The sequence below is a fragment of the Gracilinanus agilis genome, chromosome 3 (genome assembly GCF_016433145.1).
Source record: "Gracilinanus agilis isolate LMUSP501 chromosome 3, AgileGrace, whole genome shotgun sequence".
NCBI classification, from domain to species: Eukaryota; Metazoa; Chordata; class Mammalia; order Didelphimorphia; family Didelphidae; genus Gracilinanus; species Gracilinanus agilis.
In genome coordinates, this window is record NC_058132.1 from 519,257,841 (window position 1) to 519,264,585 (window position 6,745).

Genomic DNA, 6,745 nt, shown 5'->3' on the forward strand with positions numbered 1-6,745 from the left:
GAATAATTTCAAGATGATCCCTTTTCCTGTCTCTTTTAATGGGTGTAACTTTTACATATAAAAAGAAAATACTTCCTAAAGTGGTAAGTTTAAATGTTATAGTCATAAAATCCAGATAAATCATGAAACATTTTTTCTTTGTATACAGAGAAGATATATTTTAATTAAACAAAATATAAATCTGTTAAATTTGCTTTAAAATACAGATACATGTCATATGCACTTTCATTCGTCCTAAATTTTTAAATTTTCAACAAAAATATTAACAATTCTATTTATAGGATTCAGATGTCCTTAACAGCATTAATGACCACCCAAATCCTCATATCATTATATTTGAAAATATACTATTTGCACCATATCTCATCTCAAAGAACTCCATGGTCATCATTCCTCTCATGGCAATTTAGCTGGCCTCCCATTAGATATCTTCATAATGCATTTGATTTTGAAAAATATCAATACCAGATGTGGAGTATATTTGAGAAGTCCCTAAAGATACGTATACTTTTAATAGCTTTCTTCTCCAAGGACAACAGTCAAACAGACACCTCCTGCTTTTTAAAGGTTGAACAGATGGAGGGAGTATCAAAGTCCTGGGAAGTGTGAAAGGTCACAGAGACTGCTGGGTTTTCGTTGTTATGGTTTGGATGTCTGGTCACAGGAAACATGGAAGAAGTCTATAGCTACACAAATTAGAGCTTAACCTTTGATCCAACTATGAATGAACATCTTGACTATCTTGAATTTCCATAATATGCTTTTCATACTGTATTTTACTAAAATTACTTTGATGTGTAGATGTTTTTATATGCATTCCATTAAAAAGAATCCTAAATTATAGGGAGGAAGTAATTTATAAATTCTTTTTTCAACAAATTTTCAGTGCAATTTGAGGGAAGCTAGTAAAAACCCAACTGTCAAAAATCATCTCCAAAAACTTTTTGTAGTATCTGAAATTTTAACACTGAAATGAATTCCTTTTGCATTAAGGTACTATTTAATCATTAAAATATATAACCTGAAGGGAAGGGAAAAACATTATCATCAAGAATCTCTAATATCACAGAAAAAATATTAGTTTATTAAGTACTTGCAAGTAACTTAAATTAGTCATGTTCTGAAATGAGGACAAAAGACCAACAAGACAAAACTTAAAAAAAGAGAGAAATAGATGATAGAATGGAATTTTTATTTCAAGTCCAGGCTGGTGATCTGGACCTTGATTAACTAAGAAAAAATAATATTCTTCATGAGCTAATTTCTTCCCCATATATCTTTAATCTTCATCTGACAGAAATGTGAATGTTTCTGAATAATTTTCATTATTCAAAAGAATTAGTAAATTATCTAAAAAGCTTAAACAGGCATTCCTTTGCAAAATCAAGAAATGACATTATAAAAATGATTTATTAAATATAATAAATATAATAACCTTATTTTAATTATACCAGAGTTGTCAAAGTCATCATGTAAGTATACCCACTCAAAGGAAGACAAAACTATTTGACTCTATTACTTGTAAATCAGACTAGCAATTACTCACCTTTGCTGTTGATTTTCTAGCTTCTCTGATTCAGGACACTTTGGGCTAATATTTTCCTATTTTTTGTCCCATTTATGTTTTTTTTCCTAAAAAACAATTGCCTCTTTAAGAAAAGTAGTGTACAATACAATCACCTTATTTTATAGATGAGGAAACAGGTTTAAAAGTTTGAGACTTGCCTTGGGTGATATAGATGGGACTCTGGCATTGGAGTTGTCTCACTATCTGTCTCTCAATGTTATTTTAACTAATCTTGGGCAAATTTTATATTATGAATACAGAAAGAAAAATATTTTGTTGCAGATTTGTCAATTATAGAGTTGACTATTAGAAACATATATTTTAAACATCATTTGTCAGGATTTTAATATCCTTTTCTTTCATAAAATTATAATGATCATGAATTTCAGTCAGACAAATATAATTTGTTGGTAGAGAAAATTCATAAAATTTAAGAACTGGAAAGAACATAAATACTGTGTAGTCCAGTCCATATCTAAATTTCCTCTAAAACATTCTTGAAAAGTGAATGTCAAGAGTTCACTAGTAGTCTTCAGGTCATGGGGAACAAACTACCTCATTACTTAGCATATCCTAACTTTTTTCAAATCTTAATTAGAAAATATTTTTTCAAACAAGCCAAAAACTCTTTGCTCTACATCTCTCACTAAGTAATTTTAGGTCTTTCATCTGAGACCTAAGTAGAGTATAAAGGCTCTTTCTTCCACCTGACTCTCAATTTCTTAAAGAGTTATAATTAAAATGGGACTATTTGGTATTAAAACCTGTCATAAGCCATTGTCTCTCTACCTTTCCTATGTTTTTTCACTAAATGTACTATTCAGTTTGGACAAACTGACCTACTTACCATTGCTTATGAATGCTAGTCCATCTTCCATAGCCATTCATTTGTATAGGAAGGATATTCCACACCCCTGAAATGCACCCCTTCTTAATTTCCACATTTGAGATTTCTTCCCTCCAAAACCAACTATGCACAGCCAAAGTATTTTATATTTACACTTTATACATTTTATGAACTTATATGTTTGTATGTGTTTCCCTCTGTGAAACCATTAAGGGGAAGGACAATGTTGTTTTTCTTTGTATCTTCACTACTTAGCACAATGATATGCACAGGAAATTAATAAGTATGTAAAACCAGTATAGATGTGTCCCTTTTTTATAATTCCAAATTGTTTTCCAAAATAATTGTAATATTTTGTAGCTCTACCATAAATATTCTATTGAGGTTATCTTTCCACAAAGACTCCAACAATGATTCTTTTTTTTTTTTTTTTTTTTTTTTTTTTTTTTTAATTTTATTTTAAACCCTTAACTTCTGTGTATTGACTTATAGGTGGAAGAGTGGTAAGGGTAGGCAATGGGGGTCAAGTGACTTGCCCAGGGTCACACAGCTGGGAAGTGTCTGAGGTCAGATTTGAACCTAGGACCTCCCGTCTCTAGGCCTGACTCTCAATCCACTGAGCTACCCAGCTGCCCCCTCCAACAATGATTCTTGTAATTTTTTGATATTCTTGTAAATTTGCAGAAAGGTTAGTGAATATATTTAACTATTATCCTTTCTCTAATAGACAAATAGTCAGAGGATATGAACAAGCAGTTCTCAAAAGAACTGCCAAGTTTACATATAACACACAACCATATAAAATACACAAATTTGCAACCATATAAAATACATATTAATAAGAGAAATGCAAATTAAAACAAGCGTCAAGTTTTACTTATCACCCTGAAAAATGACAAAATAGTTATGTTTTTCATTGAGAACCCTAGTCGATTTTGATTATTAACTACATTCTGTGTATTATTATGTTTATGTATTACATGTGCTCTTTGTATAGGCCATGTGTTTGTGTGTCTACATGCATATATAAAATATGAATGTATTACCCTATGGATGATTTCATATTGTCTTCTTGATGCTGTGTCCTATGAAATCTAAGTCCTTTCTATTACTTTCCTTCTTGCACTACACTTGCTACTCCCTATGGAATCCAGCTTTGCATTTATGAATGATCATGTGCCTCCTCTTATATTTTCATCTTAAAGCCCTGTTGATCCTATAGGTAAGTCATAACTAAAATATTTTCTTCCTGGCCCATCTTAGAAATACTATATTTCTAATCAAGAGTCCATCATTTCTATATCTTAATCTCTGTTGAAATAATCAAAATCCTGTTCTTTAATGTCATCATCTCACTTCACTGTGCATCTCCAGGATCTTCCTTTCTATTCTAAAATCACTACCTTCAGGTGAAAGTGATGAAAATGTGATTAGAAGGCTACTTAGGCCTTCAGAATCCTGTCCAAATTCCATATTGTTAAATAAGCTCATTTCTAGGAATTGAGAAAGGGTATCCCTGAATTTTTTTTTCATTTCACTTATTTGCTCAGAGTAATCTTGATAGTTTGTATCTAATAATGAATCAAATTAACTTACAAATGCTTCATAGTTGAAACTAATTCTATAACCAAAGGAGTGTTTTGATGTTGTTGTTCTGGATCTGTATGTAGATGGCACTGTATTATAAAGTGGAAAAAAATTAAATCACGATATGTCTCTCTATATCTTTAAGAACTAGTATTAAGTATACATGTTAGGAAAACTTTGTATTATCACTCAAGTAGATAAATGGATTTTATGTCATCTATCAATTTAGGATTAATGGCTAGTACAGTGGATTTAGTGTTGTACCTGAAATTAGAAAGAGCTGTTTTCAGGGGCAGCTGGGTAGCTCAGTGGATTGAGAGTCAGGCCTAGAGATGGGAGGTCCTAGGTTCAAATCCTGCCTCAGACACTTCCCAGCTGTGTGACCCTGGGCAAGTCACTTGACTCCCATTGCCTACCCTTACTACTCTTCTGCCTTGGAGCCGATATTTAGTATTGGCTCCAAGACAGAAGGTTTGGTTTAAAAAAAAAAAAGAGCTGTTTTCAAATCTGAATTTAGACAGTAGTTATGCAAACTTCAGCAAATCATTTATTTTAACTCTTTCATTTGAGTCTTATGTAAGATGGTAATAATAGTATGTACTCCAAAAGGTTGTGGGGATTAAATATTTGTAAGTAAATATCACATAAATGAAGAAATAAGTGAATAATTTTTAAAAATCCATAGCAAACTTTAAACAGGTATATATAAATGATATACATGATATAAATTGGTAGATAAATAGAAATATATAATAAATATGAAAAATGTATCACATGGATTTTTGACAAGTGTTTATAGGTTAAGATGATTTTATTCATAAGATAGAAAAGTATCCCTTGTACTGGAAATTTTTATTTGTTCTCTCACAGGTTCATGGAGTTTTCATGGTAAACAAAAGTGCAATGTAAATGAAATAAAAATGTTTATTGACAAAGACTAGGAATTTTGCTTAATAAATAAACTCACAATCTCATTGATTTTTGTTGTTCTTGGGTTTTTGGTTGTGTTATTATGTTATTATTGTTATAAGTTCTATACTGATATTTTAGTGTGACATCGAAAGTTAGTTTTGAAACATAATTTATGGAAGGTCTTACCATTTTCATAAAAGGAATGTGTCTTTGTCATGTAAAGGAATGTTTAATTAAGCAGAAAACTGGTCATCCCCACAAAACTAGGTCCTAGATGATTTATATAGTTAGCCAAAGCAAATACTCGACTAGGGCATAAGGTAAAATATATACTTCACTATTTTTTTTCAGAATAGTCCTGATAATTATATCTAAGAGCAAGTAAAATTAGATGCTCAGAAGCTTAAAAGTTGGAAGTGATGTCACAACCCAAGAAGTCTTAAATGGAAATGTTCCAGTTCCCCACTATACTTTGGAAGTATGTCAAAAAATAGAAAAATTTGAATCATGGTATGGATTGAGCTTGCTCTGTTAAACTTCATAACAACAAAAATTGGAACATGATTGGGGATGTGGACTCGAAATTACCACACCAATGCAATCACCAACAATTTGGAAATTGGTCTTGATCAAGGACACATGACAAAACCAGTGGAAATGTGCGTCAGCCATGGGTGGGGGGACTGTGGGGGGTGAAGGGGAAAGTAGGAGCATGAATCATGTAACCATGTTAAAAATGATTATTAATAAATGTTAAATATATATATATGGAGCTAAATCAGTTGTATAAAAAATCAAGCCATTACCCAGTTGATAAATGGACAAGGGACAGGAATAGGCTATTTTCAGATAAAGAAATCAAAACTATCAAAAAAAAAATTGGAACAATTGGTGGAAAGTACAAAGTAGGATATTTGAGATTAATGTGAGGAATCACTACCTAAAAATGTGAGCTACTTAAAAATAGAATGATACCTAAGAAGTCTTATCCACTTCCTCACAGAAGGACTTCTAACAGAAATCAAGTAATTTGTATTGGGAAATGCTGCAAGGTATGGGTCAAAATAGCGGCTAATTTGATCTTTTTTTGATTCTGAGACTATGATTCTATGATTGTGAGGCTGGAAGTCATGGAGGAAATAACCATGCGGATAAAACCTGGAAATCTTTGAAGTATGGGGTTAAGTTGTTAATCTACACATATTTGAAGGCTTCTCCTATGAATGGCAAAAGGGGATCACGTTCAGTTTCAGAGAAGAGAATTTGCAGAAATGAGGGGAAATTTGTTCACACATTTTTTTAAGATTGATTTGAGTAAAAAAAAATTTTTTAAACCCTTATCTGCTGTCTTGGAGCCAATACTATCTAAGGGTTTAAAAAAAATTTTTTTTACTCAAATCAATACTATATATTGGCTCCAAGGAAGAAGAGTGGCAAGGGCTAGGCAATGGGTGTTAAGTGACTTGTCCAGAGTCACACAGCTAGGAAGTGTCTGAGGCCATATTTGAACCCAGGACCTGACATCTCTAGGCTTGGCTCTCAATCTACAGAGCCACCCAGATGCCGTCTTCAGTAAAAATAAATAAACAAACAAACAAACAAACAAATAAATAAATAAATGAATAAATAAATAAATAAATGAATGAATGAATAAATAAATAAATGAATGAATGAATGAATAAGCAAATAAATAAATGAATGAATGAATGAATAAATAAATAAAGAATTAGAACTATCCAGATTTTTAAAAATTAATTTATTTAGAATATTGTCCCATGGTTACATGATTCATGTTCTTTCCCTCTCCTCAATCCCCCCCCCCCCATAGCTGA